Source organism: Ptiloglossa arizonensis, chromosome 2 (assembly GCF_051014685.1).
Source record: "Ptiloglossa arizonensis isolate GNS036 chromosome 2, iyPtiAriz1_principal, whole genome shotgun sequence".
NCBI classification, from domain to species: Eukaryota; Metazoa; Arthropoda; class Insecta; order Hymenoptera; family Colletidae; genus Ptiloglossa; species Ptiloglossa arizonensis.
This window is the reverse complement of record NC_135049.1, coordinates 15,782,841-15,805,038: the sequence shown is the minus strand read 5'-3', so window position 1 is coordinate 15,805,038 and position 22,198 is coordinate 15,782,841. Positions and strand designations below refer to the sequence as shown.

The window sequence follows — 22,198 nt, the reverse complement described above, 5'->3', positions numbered from 1 at the left end:
GACGTACCATTACCATAGAAAACTTAATTTGTTCATACTTACGTTCATTTGTGTTTCTTTCTCGATGAAATGTTATGGTCTACGGTAAACTAATAACGTTGAGAATGTACAGTAGAATCAATATTACCGAACGATACGATTGCAGGGATCAACACGAGAGTAATATCCTGTCGGTGCACGAATGCAAGCAACCGAATGAAAGTTACAAAGGCTAACAGGAAGGTAAGTATTTAAACTTGGAAAGTTTTCCACGGAACTAAAAGATGTTATTCATCGGCAACAAACTGGAATCATTCCCAGAAGAGCAACAGTTTAATCTGACGCTCTTCCTACGCAGCTTAAGTCGAGTACTTGTTAATTTACTGACCTGACAAAGCACGCGAAGCTTTTAATGAACCATGGCTTTGCCCTCGACTACAATACGGGAAATTGAATTTATGCATTGCATCCAATACAGAAACCGTGTGTCACTCGCAGAATATGCAATTTGCCTAGTTTACGAACCCTTCCCTGGGTCCGTTAAGTCGACAAATACATTAAGAACCATGGATTACAGCGGTCGTGTAATTCTGTAAAATAACGGAGATTGGACCATCGAAATTGCAGTGGAATTCCAACTGAACTCGGTATCTTCTGTTCCGGCGCGATAGCAGTGGCAAATTGTCAAGAAGGTAACGAACAACGGTAATCCTTCGATATAACGACGAATTTCTCCCTCGATAAAACTATACAAGTCATCCCCGTTGCTTCTCGGGATAATTGACGCTTCTCAAAGATATTGAATTATCGCGAGCAACTCGTCGTCTCGTTTAACTGTAAATAAACAAAAATCGAAACGAAAATTTAAATTTCTATATTTTTCAATAGACCTCCGTGAATGTTACGAACGAACCAGTGAGGTTTTCCTAATGAAAGAAAGGTCTAACATCACTTTATTTGGTCTTCTTTATTACACCAAAGTAATAAGTAAAGTTGTTCTTTCATTATTGTACGTAGTTGAGAGTTTTTTAAAATGATTAGAATCGAGTATAATTAAAAACATTCTGTATAAGAACATATTTGAACTTATTTTCATCGGAGAAACTAGTAACGAGAAAAGAAACCTTGGCAGCATTGCCAAGTGGTAAATGTTACGTTTAGAGCGACCTGATCTTTGGAAAAATGATAACTGGAGTCGCGTGTCAAATTCACGAGAGACTACAGTGACCCAGCTTGCAGAATACCGATAGGGAAGCTGCGAACTTTTCACTTACTAAAGATATATTTCTCGTGCTTTTCTCGCCCCAACGGTTCTACTTAACCGCAATTGAGAAGTTTCAACGGAACCAAACGACGTATGATATAACACAAGTAGCACAACGTTGAAAAAATTAAATACCTTGGAAACTCCACCGTGCACATCGTTGCGATTTTAATATCGATACCGCATCTTCGATTTACCTCGAAAATTCCAAGAGGAAATAAACGATCACAATACTTCCTGTTTAAGTATTCAGTGAATAAAAGTTTCGTTCAATATTTTCTTCATTAAAGAAGATAGAGAAAAGTTTCTTTAACTTTTTCATTTACAGTTGAATTCTCTTTAGGATTTATATGAAAATATTTTGAAACATTTTTGCGAGTACTGAATGTACATTTAAAAAAAGTAAAAAAATTACAATTTTAGCAGACAGAATTAAGGAATTTTACAACGTGTCTTTCCCTTGAGAAAAAAATATTTTGTAATTTTTCTTAATTACAATATTTACCATTCTTGTAGGTCGGAGAGTAAAAACAATATTGCCTCGTTTGTAAGACATATTACAATTACGACCAACGTTCCTTAAATTCTCTGACGAATTGTAGTATCGCGAATTTTCTCGAATGCAATAAACGAGAGAAGAATAATAATCTTATCCGTTAGGATTGAAAGGAACTGAGCTTTTCTCGACACGACCTTTCTCCTTTTTTCGCTAATCTCAAAGCTCGACTCCGTTTGAAAAGGCTGTCGAGCAACGGCTGCGAGATTCGGTTTTCATGAATTTCTCACGGCATTGAAATGCTTCGAGCTTTCACCAAGGCAAATCTATTTAGTAAAATCATCAAGTCACGAAACGCGTCGCGATGCAGCCATAATCTCGCTCTCAAGCTTCGTTAAATTTGATTGCAAATCGTGATTCGTTTCGTCTTCGCAGTTGAAATTCAATCTATGCCAGAAAATAATTCAAACGTGAATTCGATCGACAAATTTCAAATATTGAAATATAATCACATTGTCATCCGGATATTGTACACTTTACACGGTTAATGATTTCGAAATTGTATAAATTTTCAAACGAAGCTTCTGTTACGTATCATTTATACTTATCTATAATTTACAGTTTGAAACTATTTTTTACCAGAATAAATTAGACATTCATAAGAACCTATGCAAATGACCTTTGCCCTAAATTCGTGCAATAATTAGCAATACATTGAACCACTAATGATCGGTTTTCTTCGCGTCTGTAATTAAGGGTAATTATTAATTTCAATCGATTGTGTCGATATCGAAGATAAAAGAAATAATTTATAAAATGAGCAATCATTATTTTCTTCAATTATTTCATGTAATATTATGTTTTATCAAATGGTATTGAAAAACAGAGCATAATCGTAGAATTGCTCTAAACACAATTACATATCGCTACATATATTATCATATTTTCGTTCTTATCGCTGTTAACATTCATCATTATATGCGCTCGTGTTCATAAAACATCCTTCGGTTTTAAAAATCAAGCAATTACAGTTAACACGATAAAATAGCTAATATTATTTTCCAATAGGTATACAAGAACCACTAAAACTCGTCTTTACACCTTGCGTTAATTCATATAACGCTGGTTCATGTGGCTTTGATTTGTCAGTAGAGATGCATTTGACTATGCATGCAATATATTGCACACCAAACCACGGAACAGACGTAGTTAGTATGCATCGAGATGAGGTTCGTGACAATACCGTTTGTACTTCTGGAAATTAAAAATATACAAGGTGTCTTAAGAAACATCTTAATATCTTCAATATTTCAAATCCCAACCTCACTTACAAAGGTTGTGTGAGTCATATCGGAGATTTTAAAGTTCGCCTTTTTTTAAAACAATGCTTGCATCAGTTTACAACTAACATCGATAGAGTAAAGAATTTTACAAAATATTTTACTATTTTCGACAAAATCGTAAAAATACTTTATTAGAACGTTCCAATCGTTTTGTTTTCCTGTTCTTATCGGGCGACTAAACAATTAGTGTACAATTTATGTTCAGAGTTTATAAATAAGAACAACTTATTACAATATTACCATTAATCTTACACGTGATACACAAACACTAAGTGATATTTACAATGATTCACTTTAACCTTAACAAGTTGTTTCGTTATAATCTCTTTGTGCGTTTTAAATTTGCGCGCTCCGTGTTCTTTAACACGATAATAATAACAATCACACATTGTACGTTTTAAACAATTCTCAATGAAGCGCTTTATACAATAATGTAAGAAAATAATCAATTGAAAAATACTATACAGAGTGCATAATCAAGAATGTACACAATATGGATTTATATACTCTTAAATAATATATATTTTAAGTTTGTAGTTTTCCTCATTTATAAGACAAAAATGTAAATTCTATATTAATTTTTTACTTGCCCGATGAGAACCGAGAACAAAACAGTCGAAACATTGCAATAAAGTGTTATTACGATTCTGAAAATTAAAAAATATTTGTCCTAACACATTATCTATTGTCTAATAGAATAATTAAAATTTTCTCCATTATTGTCATTTATTTTCGTACAAGTTCAAACATATTTTCCATTATGCCCGAGGAAAGCCAAAGCTTGAAATGATAAAAGTGAAGAGGTACTTTGTGAGGTTACTCATGCACGAAGAAGTGACCTTGAGCGGGTAAAATATTTGAAACTTTTTTATTAGTTTTAGAATAGACGTACCGTAATATTTTTGTTCCCAAACTTCATTATGCTGTGGAATTCAGACATAAAAATCTAGTATTTTCTTGTTATCGTAATACATAGTGATATTTCCCGCTTTTTAATTTCGCCAGTTTTCCTCGTAAATTTTTTTACTCATTCTTTTATCTACCAAAGGGGTTCTTGATCAAAGGTCGTGGTTCAAATGATCATAAATCTATTTTTAAAAATAACGAAGATCCGAAAACGAGGTAAATAAAAACACACGGTGGGTAAAGTCACCTAATTAGGGACGATTGTTTGTTATACACTTTCTCGTAAAGGTATCCAGGCACGATCGATCTTATTCTAGCAATAATATTGTGTACATAATATTGAAGCAATAATATCGTGTAAATAATATTGCGTAAATAACATTAAGAGAAACGTGGTTTACACAAACCTTTCGATATTACTAATGAAACAATATTAAATGATATCATTCTTGGTGTACTTTGCAATATACACGAATCGCGATACATGTATCGACAAAGTTTCAATAATATCGAACACTAGGTGAAAATTCAAACTTCGACCCTCTTTTTACCAGTCAACAATTGAAGTTTTCAAAGATACGACAAAGGTGACATTTTTAAATAATTCGTCCCGTTTAACGCTATATAAGGTGGTCTGTTTGCAGTGAAACCCTCCACGTATCGATTATCGGTTTAGAAACTTGAGAGATCATTACTCGATACCAGAAACCAACGGGTTTGCCATCGGGGCAAACTGATTCGAATTATTGAAACAGCGGACGCGGCATATTAAAGCCGAGATTTCATTACAGAGAGTCGTTAATAGAGAGTTTCTACATCCTGCAATAAAGTACGTTTGACCCTCTGTGACCACGTGGCCAGAAGGAAACGCTCGACAAACTCGAAAGATTATTTCAAATCCACGTGTCAACAACTGCGAGCCAGCCCCGAATGAGCAAAACTCGTGTCGCGTACAACTATTAAACCGACACGTGCCCAATTCGAAAATTGCTAACAGAACCAAACGAAACAATTGGCTGATTCGGACAAAGGAAACAACCTTGACTCGCGAACTTCTCCGTGATCGAAAAATACAAAACGAGAAGACACGATTAAGTATTTCGCAATTTGATTGTTCAGGAAATCAAAATTATGATTAAAGGAGAGGAGGTGTATTTTTTTTTAATTTTACGGTGCGTTCGTTTCTTTATTACAACGTTTCGAAGTTACGAGAAGATGCTCAGAGTTAAACGATAGCCTATTCGTATCAATTGACGAGTGAAATGAATTTATATGGTTCAATTCGGAGAAATTTCCGTTGGTAGGTAAATGATCCATCTCACAATGGACTAATTTTCTAACCTAATTGCTTTCAGTAAATCCTGTCAAAGTAGTTACACATACAACTGCGCGCCCCCGTAGAATCGATAATTACTATGTACCCTGGTGTTCGAGAATATATATATCTTAGTACCGCGAACCACTTTTTAATCTAATGTACTTTTCATGTTCCGTGTCAAATGGTCCGAGTGCGATCTTAAAACGGATAAAACTTCGTGTTGAATCCGTATAAAATATCTGCGACGAAGTGTCCTCGTTGAGAGCAAATGATTTTGAAAAATTTGCACGTTTCAATTTCAAATCAAATCGAAGGCGATCACAATTTTTTGTTTCCCCATCATTGCACGAATGATTGCCACTTCGAAGTAAATAAATTTGTTCGTTACCTATACAGAGAACAATTTTAATCATTCGATCGTTAAACAAGTCCTTTTATGTGTTCCACGCGGTCACGAAAATCCCCTGAGCTCAAAATTATACTATTTCAATCCGTATTCAAATTCTATTCGTCTTTTCGCAAGAATGTTCTTAGACACAATCTGTAAGAGTGATTTAAAAAAAAGGTATAATTGAAAGCAATTTTTAACGTTCGAAACAAGGTTAAGAAACAATTATTTAGATCGTTCTCAGTAACCGACGAAAACATTCGTTTACACCCAACTGAGCCATTGATCTCAAACAAGAGCAAACAGGTTTCTCAGTTATACATTCAATTTCCAGTTTGTCTATAAATCGAGAACGTTTCGGAACGTTTCACGAGAACCGCCTAAGTTTGCGTGTTTATGTGTTTTCCGTCATCTCTGCTTGCGACTGCAAACTTTAATCTCCGGATCATAAATTCCACAATTAGAAACGCGGATCATAAATCATGAACATTAGAAACAGGCTCGCTTCCGCTAGAACTTCGGTAATGGAGCAACTTCGAGAGCAACGTGATAAGAAATGTAGACTGGTGTCAAACTGAGCTTCAAAATCCGAGATGGTACACAATTATAAAATTTCTACCTAATTAAAGGCAAATTAAATTAAATAACAACGCGACAGACGTTCGAAAGCCAGTATTAAACTTTACTGAAGTTTGCTCTCGATTCGTCTTTGCATACAGGAGACTGTTGCAGTGATGCACGCGTTACTGTTTGCAAAAGACGAATCTCTTATTTTGCGAACTAATTTTAGACCTTGTCATCGTTAACACTTGACGCATAAAAACCGTTAAACGTATCGAACACCATAAGCTCGTCTTACAGTGTCCACGACTTTCCCTTTATCGTCCTTTAAAATCAGGCTTCGATTATTATTTTTCAATTATTATCTCTAAAATAAAATAGATGACATATACAATTTATTCAGCTAACCCTGATCGCTAGAATCATAACTCTGATCACGAGAATGATAACCCTGATCATTATACCAATTATTTTGAATTTTTTATTTTACCCTAGTTATTATTATCAATACTTCTAATACTGTTATTAATGCAATATTTCTACTCGTATTTATATTGCTATTTTCGCTTCGATTAATTTATTTCCGTGCTACTGTTGTTACTGTCGCTAGTTTGTATCGAAATTGCTTAAATTCGATTTAATACGTAGGATCGTTTCATTATTTTTACTTTCTTGCCTTCCTTTTAAAATTTTATTTTTACAAACATGGCAAAATAATAATTAATATTTTCCTGGTTCGTGCATTGCACATGTGCTCAACCTTCGTATTGGATGAATTGCACACAATCCTCGTTAAATAATTTCTTACACATAATACGTTCAATGACACTTCGTCGCTTAATGACTTCTGTATATTATCTACTAACCTCTCTCTCTCTTTTGTTTCTTTATTTGTCTGTAATTGTCCGATGATGAATGTAGAAATTGGTTTTGGTCTGTATCGAAGGACACTGGCCTATCTATTTTACTGGATATCTATTGGATTGTTCGGAAAGTCATTTCGTTTTTTTTTTTTTTTTTTGGTGAAAATGAAACACGATTTTTTTAGAGTGTATAAACATTTTATTAAATTATATATTCTCCATTTTGAAAAACGAAATGACATTCCGAACAACCCAATATTTTGGTATTTATCTGTTTCACAATTTATCTACGTATCTAACTACTGTATACATGTATCTACCTACCTATCTATCTATCGAGTCCATTTTTATGTCAGCCACGTGTATTTCTTCGAGTAACTGAGCAATAATAAAATTAAAAGGTGCATTTTGTCCTTTGCTCATCGATAAGAACACACATTTTTGTAGCGTTTTGTAACACGTGACCAGTAATGAATATTTCATTATACCATTATTCAAAGTCGTCAATGGTGTTCAACAAGAAAAGGACCCAGAACCTATCCTGAAAAAGTTTTTGCATTTCAAAAAAATAATCTTCTATAAGACACGCGAAGAATAATTCCATAATAACGACAAATTCTGATATTTACTCTCTCAACTCAAGTGAACAAATGTCTTGAAAGAAAATTGCCAAAAATCGTCCAAAATAAAGCAGTTCTCTGTCGCCAGGATGGCGATAAAAACATTAAGAAATTAAATTGGGAAATTTATGATCATCCACGATATTCCCTCTCTGTGACTCGTTCGGGTCATTGCAAAATTATTTGAACGACAAACTATTAAAAAAATCTCAGAAAAGTCAGTAACGTTGTACAAGCTTGCTTTAATTTAAACTCAACAAATTTGTATTTTGAAATAGAAAAGCTCGATGGTCGTCGACGAACAATAATATTTAGCCAAGGAAAATATATAATCGAGTAGATGAATGTTTATTCTTTAAAAATGCAGCTCCATCTTTCCTGGACGAAACGCACGGACTTTCCATTCGAACTAATATTTATCTATCTTTGTCTTACGTCAAGATGAAAATGTATTTTATACAACCACGTGTAAAGTTGATCGTATCGTTAATGTGTAAGTCACTCTCGTCTGACAAAACACGTGCATCCACGACGTCTGCTTTTGCGCAAATAATGCCCGATAAAAAGCGATCGTTAACGTGTAACAGACGGGGAAGAAAAACTGACCGGACGGAAGATAAACAATCATATTCCTCGCGGGTGACATTCGTTACGAACATTTTCAATGAGACAATCCTGCGAGGAATAACCGAATTCTGCGAAATCGCGCGGATGAACGCGAAGCATCGAGTCGTCGATCGATAATCGGAACAGTTCGAGAATAGCCAGAACCGAAAATAAACACGGATCCATATAATTTAAGATTAAAGCTGATTGGACGAAAGTTTGAACCGTAATTAGAGCGGTAGTAACGAAAAGTTCGGAATCGTACGGTCTGCGAAATTTAGCGCAAACTTCTCGGTTTTCTCTCCTCAAAATCGTTCGAAATTCAGCGGAATTTATTCGACTCCCTAACGAAAGTTCCCTTCGCAAAATGGCACCGCTCCAATACGATACGTGAAATATTAGGTGATTGCGTAAGTCGAATCCATCTCTGTTGCGTTCAACTTATCGTTTCGTTTTCGTTCGTGTTTGCTCCGAACAGAATACTATCTGTATTCCTTCGCTTCGGTACGATCTGTAGAATCCATCGGTTCGAACATAAGCGATGCATTCTAAACACGATGGTTACACAATTTATACGTGCCACTGTAAAATTATTTGCGAACAATGTTTCAAACGAGAGCATTCGAACGAAAATCAACTACAGATAGTTTTCCAAGATAGAATTTTGAAAAATTGTAATTTTACGTAATTTTCAACGCAATACATTTGAAATGAAATACTTCATTTTTCTTGTTTAGAAGGAAACGAATTTTCATCTTACCAAGATGTAACACTTACACGAAGTATTCGTAATTTGTGATAATGATTAGCGTAAGGGTACAAATAAAGAAAAGTTAATTATCATTAATATCAGTAACACAGTTGAATCTCCATGTCTTAATGCGGTAAGACACTTCCACGTAGTGTGATGAGCATCTTTTCAAAGAACCACTCCTTTCGGGAGAATTACTCTGTACAACACGATCTTAACACTTAATTGCTCGAAAGTGACTAATAATATTATTTTAGGTAAATACGAAACGTCGACTTATATTTTTGTAACCCCTTTCGAAATTCATGTTCCAAACGAAGAACGAATAATTTCCAAAAAAGGAGCCTCTTCTTCTTTTCTTCAATCCTGGATCTGCTGATCGTAACGAAAGGTTCCTCGTGGATTAGTATTTAGCAATGATTCATCCGAAACTATCTATTTCTATCGTATAAAATTCTATATTGTTTGGAAACTAACACTTGTTTTACTATACACAATTGACGAGTTAAACTACAGAACCATTGACTATGTGTGCACTAAAAGTTAAATCGAATGATAGGTAGATTAAGAAGATAGGTACTACCGTTCCGAAGTGTATTCGAAAGTAATCGAAAACTATGCGAGGACAAAACTAACAATAAGATTATATACTTTCGAGTTCTTTTACACAAATTCACGTAAAAGAGTGGCGACTTCGTTAACGAATCGCTTGAAAATTTCAAGGATGGATAATGTTTGGAAAAGTGTCACCTCTCGCTCACCTTGCTACGCGTTAGGGTGTCGGACCACGACGCACTGGAGCGTAAGAAAATTAGGCCTGGATAGTTACGCATCCAACAAGGCCACCGAGAGGCAGGCCTCGAGCCGTGGGTTTATGATACGAACGTGATACGAACATGATATCATACGTCAATCGCTATTGAGGACAAAGCACTGAGAATTTATAAGTGCACGACAAAGTGGTCGACAGAAACACAGCAAGTTCGTGACAATGAAGCAACTTGAAGAGTCTTAATTTCTTCTTAAATTAGACGAATGGTGCCTAAATATTCTTAGCGAACGTTACTTAAAAATAGCGCTCTTTGGTGCCCCGTATCTCAAACCCAACCTTTGCAACGTCCTAATAAATAATTCCACTTTTCCCGTTACGCACAAGGATTGATATAAAAAGTAAGAGAGAAACTATGAAAGTAACGAAAATAGTAAAACTGAAAATAAGAATCGCGTAAGTGTTAATTAATGCTCTCACTTTTCTATATCAGAAAAATCCCTTTTCTTCTAGTTATCCTTACGTATTAGCTATTTTTCTCAATTTTAAGTTTAAACAAATTTTTTTCCACGAACCATACCGAAGAGGCCCTAAACGTCAGATGAAAACGTTTGTCAGTAAACTATGATTGTGAATATTATGTTATTTAGTTTATTTTCTTCAATATGGCAAACAATATACATACTAAGTGTTCAAACAAGGTTTGATCCAATTGAGATAGATTACATGGATTTCGAGACAAAAATATTTACAAAGCTATGATTAATAGCACAGCGTGGCAGCTGGTAAATATTTTTCTAACATGAAAAATGGTTCTCTAAAATTCGAAATATAAATATCAAAGATTTGTCCAGATTCGGTACACCCCTATCCATAAATATTGAGGATAATAGAGTAACGATTGAGAAAGGTCCAACATGATTTTACTTCAATGCGAGACTCGCAACAGTCTACCGATATATTTATCCATTAATCTCATCTTTTCGTGTTACATGTTCGATTTGTTTCGACAGATGCGAAAAACTCAAACGCCAATAGAGCTCCTAATAAGAGTACACGTTGCCAGGAATTAAGTCTAAATCTATTTCAGGGTTGACTGTCACACGCCATCGATGCTTTTATTTTGTCAAACACTAAGACGAGTTTACTCGTCGAGTTAATGTGTTTTCGGTTCTCTTCGTTTCTTTTTTTTTTCTTTTCTTTTTATCGTTCAAGCTGTCGCCCTTGTTTCGATGTTTTCTCGTTCTACGAGTTAACGTTAGATCTCTCGCGCGCGAACCGGCCGAATTTTATTCGAAACGAAAATAAGAGACAACTATTTGATACAGCACTTCGATTCTTTTTATCCCCGGTAATGTTATTTAGAGACAAAGGAAATATCGATTTGTTTCGACTAACTGAAATCTCGAATAATAAAGACCATTTCGTTACAAATTAATGTAACGCGGAATGAAATATTACTCGGGACCGTATTTCGAATCGTTTTATTTCTCGTTTCTTTGTTACATGCGAACGATAAACAACTCGGTATTGCGTGTGGAATTTTACGAGAAATGTCTTCTTTTCTCTGTCTCCGGTGTTCGGTAAATCGTTCTCGAAATAAAGTCACTGTAGATAGCAAAGGCAAATCGCCAAGGGGATTTTTGTTCGAGTCTCTGGTCGAGATATGAATTTCCGATGACAGAAATCAACCGGCGTAATGACGAATTTTCGACCAATCATACGTCGACAATAAATTGATCGACATCGAACCACAGACCGGGTTTCATTCTCATCGAAAAAATTCGCTGAAATAATTTATTCTCGCGCGTTATCTGTCCCTGATTGCATAATTATTATGGAAATTTCTTTTCGAACTATTCGTTCGTGACGGTGATAATAAAACCATTGTTACGTAATACGCCACATCGAAATTGTTTCTCATTTTCCTTCTTTCATTGCCGCGTTCCTAAGTCTGACATTAAATTTACTACACGATAAAACTGTTCAAAGCAGAACTCTATCAATTTTACAATATTAACATGAATGTTCCAAAATACATTTTACGTACTCGAGCAAATTATATATAGTACAACACTGTAACTTTTGAAAATTATTATTCCATCCTGTCGAAAATCGAGAGAAAATATCTCGAGTATTTCTACCAAAAGTATATGTATCTAAAGTATTCGATACGCCCCTTGAATCATTTTTAAATTTAAATACATAGAAAAATATATCACGTTTGCCATGTGACTTGTAAACGGTACTGTCACGAACAAATTAAAAACAAGTTAACCGCTATTTATCTTTCATTAGATTTAAATTGCATTTATCTTATGTAAACAGGCAATAATTGCATCGTGATTGTTTTATTTGAAAAACGCACAATACCTAATCTCAGTGTTTAATTAATCTCGATAGCGAGTATTCAAAAGCTCTGCTTTCGAGCTTTAACTTCCCCAAACGATCAATACCTCGTTCAAATTTACCTTCCTTGTGTACTCGTATTCAATTGAAAGTAAAGCTAGATTTATCGGTCTTATTTGACTTATGGTCATGCGTAAAAAATTCTCGGTTAATTTCAATTTCGAAAAACGACTTTTGCACTTAGTAATGGACATAATATATTTTTTGTTAGTTTTGGAGAATTTTTTTTTTTGAAGCACGTACGGATAATTCCAAAAAAGAACTTCGAGCAATCGAGTAGTTAAAGTTAATTAGTTGCTACAATTAAATACCAAGAATACGTAATAAAGAACATCAACGTGGAACAGGTGCAGACAATGCAATATCGCGCAAAAAACCGTGTAACAGAAGGATGCAAAATATCAGTAGCAACACAATACACAGAGCAACGGAACATCGTGGCAAAAATAGAACATAAAGAGACCAGAAAAATGTTGAACCTTTTACAAGCTAAACAACCATACTACAAATATACTCCCGAGACTACTTGAAAGTGAGGAATATAAACTCTACCGAAACCGCAGAATATACACGAATAAAACGATTACAGCTAACCGATCCTAACAGTCAAAAACAAGAAACAGAAACACCGTCCTCCGACCTACCTAATAAATATATCGATTTCAAAGGATACGGGCACGATATAAAAGTAAACGAAAATGGTGGAAAAATACACACCTCTGAAAATAGGAATTGAAAGACTATGAAAATAAAACAAAATCACAATCGTTCCATTAACGATATCAACCACAGGAATAATGCTGATCTTATACACAGGGTGATTCATGGAATTGAAACGTGTCTCTTTTCTAACTGTAATTAAAAAAAAAAATTATCCACAAATACAGTTCTTTCTCTAATATTCTTTTTAATTGCGATTAGAAAAGAAATACTGTAATTCTGCTGCTACTATTGCGCAACCACCGTGACGCTATAATTACGTGGATTACCCCGTATACGTGTCAAAAATTGTACCTACATAAAATGCTCACGTACCCGACAAGACACGACCAATATTTCATCCGTGACTCGTTGAAAAATAATTAGAATTTCAATCGTAGAAAGAGATAATTCACAACGCACTCGAGTACAATTTCGCTCATCTCTGATAAAACGTACGAATATAGAGGACGCAATACAAAAATTTCTACGTAAATGCAGAATGCACGTGACTCGAATCAAGTCCACCGTATTCGTCGTGTTCTTAACCGTAACAGTGATAAAAGAAACCGACGATACTAATAATAATTCGTCGGTCACACCGCATCGAGTTAAGTATCGCTTTAACGGTCGGAGTACCTAAAGTGCATTGAACTTCTGAGTATGCACATCGAAGATGGAAACGAAGTGCATACAAACAGTTCTGAGATAAACTCAATTTGACCAGCCGTTTGGCGGCTGGTCCACAAGATGCAGGCTAGGTTCGATATCGCGGCGGAATTTATGCACCTAAACAAGCGCCACGTGTTGGCAGTAAACTAGTATTTATAGGCCATAGCCGGATAGAGCGCCGCGCTATTCTGAATACACGCGAATTTTCAGCGGTCGTTTCAACGAGCGTTTGTCAAACTGCCAGATCTGGATTGTGTCAACTCGATCGCTATTCGCGGCGGGATGTCCGATCTGGAAACACGCGTTGAACATCCTACGATCGCACGATGATCTACCGCAAACTTTCGGTGACCTTAAATTAGCTTAACTGGTCGGAATACAGAGGGTTTTGGGCGAACGACTCCTCTAACAAGATGCGATCTTCGAAGGAACAGTGTGTACAGTCGGTCGCAAAATCCCGCGTAAACCTACCCGATACGATATAAATTACAACGTAAACGAATAATGCATTACGAGACTGTGCTCACACTGAAGGAGAAAGGAGCGAAACAAACAGCCAATGTAATGCACGTTGAGTGCACTTTTCAAAACCGAAGCCAAGTTGGTGAATATCGTCACATTTTTGGAAATATTTAGTTTTTGAAAATAATGTAACAATTACGGATTTATAGTTACCTATATGGTTGTTTGTATTATACAACCCGATCTCTAGCTGATCATGACTTGCCAACTGGTGTGCAAGACGAACGTGGTAAATGACAGTGGTAAAATTCGAGATAACTTTCAATCGGGTTATCTCAGAGCGATACCGAATCTGTGACAACCTCAGAGACAATACTGTACCGTGAAAATGAGACTACTTTTTATAGAGGCTGTGTTCCTTGCAGGAATTTTCAGTCCTGTTTACGTATTGTACATTTATCGAGGTTTTACCAATACAATAATTTCCACGCGTTCTTTCACCGTGTATTTTTCCACGATTAATTTCCCATCTATCCAGATGACACGTGTCAAGTTTCAAGTTAATCGGTTCGACGTTTTAAAAATGGCGCGAGATTCAAATCGACCGGTGATGATCGGGACACCCTGTATACATTCTATACCCGTGTCTTCTTCAATTTTTCATTTCGCGAAGGATACACACGTGTCTGTTCTATTTTAACTAATTTTTGCAACTGACATCGTACACCAAACGTAAACTATAGAGAAAGAAAAGTAAAATCCGACAAGCATTGCTACTATTAGCAAGTATTCCCTCCGCAATTGATCGTATTTAAACAACTCGACTTGCGTAACAAACCACGAAACGAATTAACCGTTCAAATCGCGGACTAACCGTGTTCAGTAATATTCGTTCACTTGGTCTTATTGAATACGCGCGAGATGAACGAAATTTGTAAACTATCGCGCGGAAGGAACTAAATTATCGAACGTGCTGAATATCCACGGGAAAGAGACACCGGAAACGGTGAAAACATTTCGCGTGAAACTCCGTTTTCCATCGAAAGCGATGTAATGAAGTGGTACACGCGCGGTAGTATTCAGAGTTTGGCCTAGTTCCCCTATTTTGTTAAAAGACGGTCGCACAATGCCGCGGTATATATTCTGGTGATTTACGTTCTAGGAACCATACACTCCCGATGGAAACCAGTGCGCGATCCTGCTTACGAGCCAATGACACGTATACAATCGCCTTTACCTGGGCTACGTACACCCATGTCGATGAAAAAAAAAAAGAAAAGAAAAAAAAAGCGGCGCGCCTCGACTAACCGACAAAAGGCACTATGCATTTTTCATGAGACCAATTCGCGGTTCTTTTGACCAACAATTACTTTTATACCCGAAGCGAGACGTTTTATTTCTCTTGAACGACTCAATTTACAAAAGAAACAGCGTTCACAACGGAAGCCAATCTGTTTGTAAATCGGTGGATTCAAGGTCTCTCTTATTCGACTTTTTTAAACCTTCCGGGTACGTTTTAAGACCATTCGGTGAAAAACAGGACAATGACACCGCACGGGCATAATAATCGATCGATATAGTCCGTAGAATCGACCGAATACCGAAACATTGAAAAGTACGAGAATTTTTGCTACTGTACAGAGATTTTTCAAATCGTCCGGAATGATTAGTTTATTTTTTTTTTTTGAGACAGAGAGAAATGATTTTAACGAGTTTCTTTTTTAGTTTAAGGGGGAACAAAATCTGTTTCTTTGTTGGTGAAGGTGTAAAGATGGTACGAAGATCAATTTTGTTTTTCTTAATGAAACGATACGATCTTTCTAATTGAGTATTTTAAAGTACAATGATCTGTGATTGAAAAGCGTTCAAGGTCAATAGTAAAGGAATTATTTAACTTCAAAGTATGGATCGAGCACCATCGTATCTTTCCCGATCGGTGCTATTATGGTTGAGAATTGTATTCTAAAAATTCAATCACCTTGTACGCTTCACATTTTTTCTCTGTTCGTAGACAGGGTTGGTACGTAATTCACGGTAAAAATGAGGTCGGGAAGTTTTTATGGCTCGAAATAAGATGAAAATCAAGAATAACGAAGTTGTTGTCTGAAGCATTTTCTTCAAGAAAAATGCATTTGAAAGTCAGTCGAGTGTACGTGCACCTAACTAAAATGACGTTATGGATTTTACTGCAGACTAGTCGTTTTTTGTGTGAAACAGTATCGAGGCTTGTTTACTATCAATATTTGCCTATTAACGCGTTCTTAGGGTATATAAACACCCTAAACGTGTGTACTGGAATTCGTAACGTTAGTCGTTAGTCAAGTGAACGGGCATTTGATTGATTTTCAAATGCAATTTCATTATTCTTAAATTTTGTCTTATTTCGAATTATAAAATCTCTCTGACCTTATTTTTAGCACGAACTATGAACCACTTTGTACATTAGTAAACTGTATTACGATAGTGAACAAAGTATCGTTACACAAATTTATCAATACTTTCATATTACGTTAGAAAAATACGAAGAAAGTTGATACTGTTTTCAATTAAAGTAAACGTCGCCAAAATATGAAATAAAGATATTTCGTGTGCAAAAAGTTTTCTGATCGTGCCAAATTCGGCAATATTGGACAATCTGAAGTATCCATATTGAATCGCTTTATAGCATGTATCAACCCTCAAGGTTACCACTTTATGTCTTAGAAAATTGTGTAGAAAATTATAGATTAGTTTAATCTGTTCGACGATCTGGGACAACCTTCGAGTATACAATAGATTATGCTCACCTTAAAACGCTCCATTAGGCGATAAATAAAAAGACATTGTATCGTTCCATTTGGAAAAACGAAGTTGACCTTCGAACATTCGTACATTCAAATTATAAAAACAATTTATGACACCCTTGATTCCAAACAAAATTCGTTCCAAGCATTTTTTTTTTTCTTTTTCTATCGCTAACAGTAAACTAGTTATTCAGGTGGCCTATTTTGAACATTTCCTGTTGTAGAATATTTGAATTATTGGTTTTTTTCGTTCCAGTAGCGACCCTCCTGTAAACTCTAACACCAACTGGCGTAACTACAAAAAATAACCCAAGTGTTTAATTCTAGAAACGCAATAATTTTACGGAAACACTCGTCCGATCAATTTTTTTATACCTCGAGTGGTGAAAGCTGCTTTACATTTCTCGTGAGAATGAAATTTACCAAATTTACCATCGTATTTACCATTTATAATTTTACCATCGTATAATAAAGACGAACGATGGGACAAGGGGTTCGCATTGATAACCAGGAAACATGATTTCCGTCTGGAACTAACCACCGCATACATCAATTGCAATAACGGATGGAAATGACATGGAAAATGCCAAAATTTCTATGCTATTCCCAAACAGAATTCCGGTTTATGATAAAGACGGTTTACAGGTGATTTATACTCCTGCAGAGGCTACTCGATGTCTCGTGTTATACAGGGTGAGGTACCTAACGTCATCGCTCCAAAAATCTCCATTACTTTTCAAAGTACAAGAAACGTACGATTTTGGGAAAGGAAAATAATTACGATTCGAAGTTTATTCTTCTCCAAGATTTAACTTGAAAAAATTTAATTTCTTTTTTAACCAAACTACACATTCTTGGTATAAGATATTTCAACACGAGGATAAAATGAACACGAGTACGAAATTTCTCGAAAAATTCTGAACGAATATGAAAACAGTTTTGAAAATGTTTATTTAAAACGCTGTGTTCGAGCAATAGAAATTATCTTAATGAAACTCGTAATAAATCGTTCGATAAATCTCAGCCCGGACAATATACGTAAAAAGGATGTGTAAGTGGATCCATTAAAGAAAAACATTGATAACAATTCGAGTATCGTGAAATACGATCTTGAAAAAATAATCTGTCTATAGTGACGTTTCATCCCCCTTAGCGGAACAGCTTCCTCCGAAGTTATATTTTTGTAGCGAAGAAAGAGATAGAGATTCGCGGGGGTGGTAACGTTAGGTGTCCCACCAGGTATATTATTTTCTCATTTATCGACTATTCGCATGGCTGATCGTTCCCGAATATTTCCTATCCGCGTTCACGAACTCAGTCTGCGAATTCTCAGAGGCCAGAGTTTAATCGAATACGAGAATCGGTGGGAAGAGATGCGGGCGTCGAATGTCATCGCAAATATGTATTCCGTTGGCTAGTTGTAGACCAGCGTTTCCCAACCTTTTTCAGCTCGGAGTCTTTTTACAAAATGGCTTCTTTTTAGACACAAAAGTGAGAAACTAAAATGTTCCGATTCACCCTATTGGACACGTCCAAAATGATAACAACGGTCTCGAGTTAAAAAGAGGAAAAACTATTTCGTTCACACTCTTCGAAAGCATTCTTCTTTTTCATCTATTCGAAAATACGTTCCCAAAGTTTTGTTTCGATATTCTGCGAATCGACGAAATGATAGAATATTTTTAACCCTTTGCACTCGAGGCTTCTTTGCTACCAGGAACCTCGAGAAAATCCTTTAAGTCGTATAATTAATCTGGAATGGAACATTTTTATATACTTTGCATACATGCGTTTACACTCTAAAATAACGTAATATTTCAATTCCAATTTCAATTCCAAACCACGAAGATTTTCCCGGATCGAATATAGTACACTGAATTAGATGTTAGGTGTTAAATTTTTCAAACGCACGAACGCTTAAACACCTCACTCGACAACACAAAATGAGACACTTTAACGCCTCGCAAAGTAGTCACTTTAACGCCTTCGTGAAAGACTATAATACCTCCCAAGGGGACGCTACCGCCCACGTTGGGAAACACTGTGTAATCCAACGAACAATACGGAATTCATTAATAATTAACTATTTCGCAATGCGGTGAAATTCGATTAAATAAATTTCGATTACTTACTAAACAGAGAACAACGGAACGAAATACAGAAATTGAGTTATAAACACGTAGAAGCTTACTTGATAGAAGGATATCGGCAATTTTCAATTTCTTTAGAAATATTCGTAGCGCGATATTTCCTCGAGAACGGTATGTGACAATCTGAGAGGCAGGTGCGTGAAATTTGATCACGTTGATCGATTGTGTATACATTGGGAATCAGGATAAGATATACTTAATAATAGTGGAAGTAAATATGTGACAACCTAAGAGACAGTACTACAATCCTACCACAAGAATATATAATTTTACGTATAATATTTATAATAATTTAGACTTTCATAGAATATCGATTCTTCTACATCTAAGAAGACGTCACTATATTTCAATGCAAATAATTACTTCGGTTTTGTATGCACAGTGAGAAACATCTTGTGTCTTCGAATATGTGACAACCTAACAGACAGTACTTGAATCCTACCGCAAGAATATATAATTTTACCTATACTGTTTATAATAATTTTAAGAAATAATTACTTCGATTTTGTATGCACAGTGAGAAACATTTTGTGTCTTCGAATATGTGACAACCTAAGAGACAGTACCTTAATCCTACCGCAAGAATATATAATTTTACGTATAATATTTATAATAATTTATGCTTTCATGGAATACCGATTCTCCTACATCTAAGAAGACGTCACTGTGTTTCAATACAAATAATTACTTCGGTTTTGTATTCACAGTGAAAAATATTTTATGTCTTCGAGTAAATAAATGAGTTCGATTAATTTTACAAAATATTTACTGTTGCGTGATACTTGATCAAATTTTACGTATTGTACGAGAACAATATCCACGATAGAAAATAGAAAAAAGAGATCCACGTGGATAAACCAACGAAAGCAAGAAAGTGCGAGTGTCACGCGACGGACAAAGCCCCGAAACAATTTCAATCAACTTGTTCAGCCTTGCAAAACAAACATGACAGTGAATCGAGTGCCGGGTGAGAAAATAAAAATTTATAACTACAATCAAAATGCAAATGTCACGTACGCGACGTTCCCGTCTTTTAACGAATTAATACCACATTTTGAAATTCAGTGAAACTGTGACACATTCGGGAAATATTTAATATGCATGAAAAAAGTAATAACTTCCCCGTATCTAATACCCCGAAATACGAACGATAATATAATCGATAATAAAGTTCAACGATGGTACAATCAATTTCGAATACAAATAATTGCGATTGCTCGATTTACGCGTGATGGTTCGTTTGCATGTTTTCGCAACACGTACATATATGTACAGAACACGATATTCCGAGTGTCGAGATTCACCGATGCACGTCTGAGAACTATTTGACTTCCAGTCATTGCTATTGTTACGCATCACTAATGAAAGAAATCCTTAAATCTACAACGATAGTTCACGTACAAGTTTGTAATTGCCATCGGTTACAAAGCTCCCGTACCGAACAAGGTACTTCTAGTAGGCCTATTATTTACATTCTACGTCGAACGTCGTTAACTCGTAAGAAAAAATCTTTTCACACCGACCTCGGACTTCCGAGAATTCTTGGTAGCCTACACGTTTCATAACGCTTGTGTTCTGGGGGGAAAAATAAAGTCAAGCTCTCGTGTAAACGCATAAATTAACTGGTCCATTTAACCTGTGATTAAAACTTACTACAATTAACCTATTCCTCTTAGTCCGCACGAAAAAAGACTTTACGAACAATTAGATTTAAACTGCCTGCTTTAAGATTCTTTTTATGCTAGATGTGGTGATAAATTTTGTTTTTTCTCTCTTCAAGTTCTTAATCAATTTGATCGAATAATTAAAGACAGTGATTCTCTTTAGAAAGCTCGGTAAATGGTTTATGATTGTACATCACGAACATTCCGTCGTGTCAGGAAGCACTATCACATGTCAAATATCACACACCATCTTCCGTATCTATTAACCCTCGTGTGACAGTGGAACATTAGTGAATGTGTCGAAAAGCTTTCTATCGATAACTGTCAACCGACTGATAGCACATTATATACGAAGGTAAGCTCTATGATAGGACATACCAATTTCACGGGAGAAAACTCGTTTTTCGTACAAAAATCAATTGAAACCAGATATTATAGAGCATTTAACATAATCCTCGCAAATAAAATTTCATTGATATTAAAATAATCTTAAAAACTCACCGTGAAGCGGATGCTGGAGGAATCGGAGCAGAGGCACTATGTTTCACCACGTGCGTAGATACATACACTGTGTTCGGTTGTCAATACAATTGTTCACTCACTTGTCACTCATTGGCAGACGCGAAATTTAAAGATTCGTGAAGAGCGGTACCGAGATGTTCATCGCCGGAGTGGTATCTATAAACTGAAGGACCGACGAAGCCACGCGACTACAGAACTACCCGCCAAGCCGAGTCGCCCCGATTCACCCCGAACCCGAACGAACTTCCTCGAACGCGGAACGAAGACAATCGACGACAAAGATGAACGATACCTCGTGTAACCTGTAAAACAAACATAATTAGAGAAAAGAAAAATTAATTATTTACATTGTTAAATCGATGGTATGCATGTTTAAGGGATCACAAAGCTTTCTCAGGAGAAGAGAGAAACTCAAAAATATGAGTCCATGATGAAACGATTTAAAAATTTTAATTGTATATATATATATTCTAGTAAAAAATACCTTCTTATACCGTTTTTGCAACAAATATATAGCAAACGTTCTTTTTATTCGATTAAAACATTTATTATTAATTGTCACAGAAACAAATATCCGCAAAGTTTTATTTATATTCATAAATTGAACTTTCGTGTTAAAGATTTATCCGGGGACGCTCGGTCGGATGCATCTAAAGTTAAGTACGAACGAGTATAATGCAACGTATAATATAACGTGTAATAAATGCATCAATCTGTGTCTACACTGAAAGCAGGAAAAGAATATGGAGAATTTATTAGTTCCTTGCTTTCGGTACAGACCTGATTTTATTACATTACACGTCACATTGCATTCGACTATAACCACCCTTGCGTTTATATGTAATATAATGGCGCGCTACTAATTTTAACCGTTTGCTAATAGAAAAAACAAATTGATCTAACGCTGCAGAAATAATTCCTCGCCTACCTTATGAGCGCTATGATGAACAGTTCCATGTCCATTTGAAACATT

At 35.6% G+C, this 22,198-nt stretch overlaps 1 protein-coding gene across 5 annotated transcripts in view; it reads right to left on the bottom strand.

Moving 5' to 3' along the window:
* The window catches only part of LOC143143304 (QRFP-like peptide receptor), a 112,315-nt gene extending 90,930 nt beyond the window's left edge, over nt 1-21,385 (bottom strand). For all 5 annotated transcript variants that reach the window (XM_076304408.1, XM_076304406.1, XM_076304407.1 and 2 more), the window contains exon 1: nt 21,205-21,385. The gene's annotated coding sequence lies outside the window, so the exon portion shown is untranslated. The remainder of the gene's footprint in view (nt 1-21,204) is intronic.
* Between the last annotated feature and the right edge of the window lie 813 nt (nt 21,386-22,198).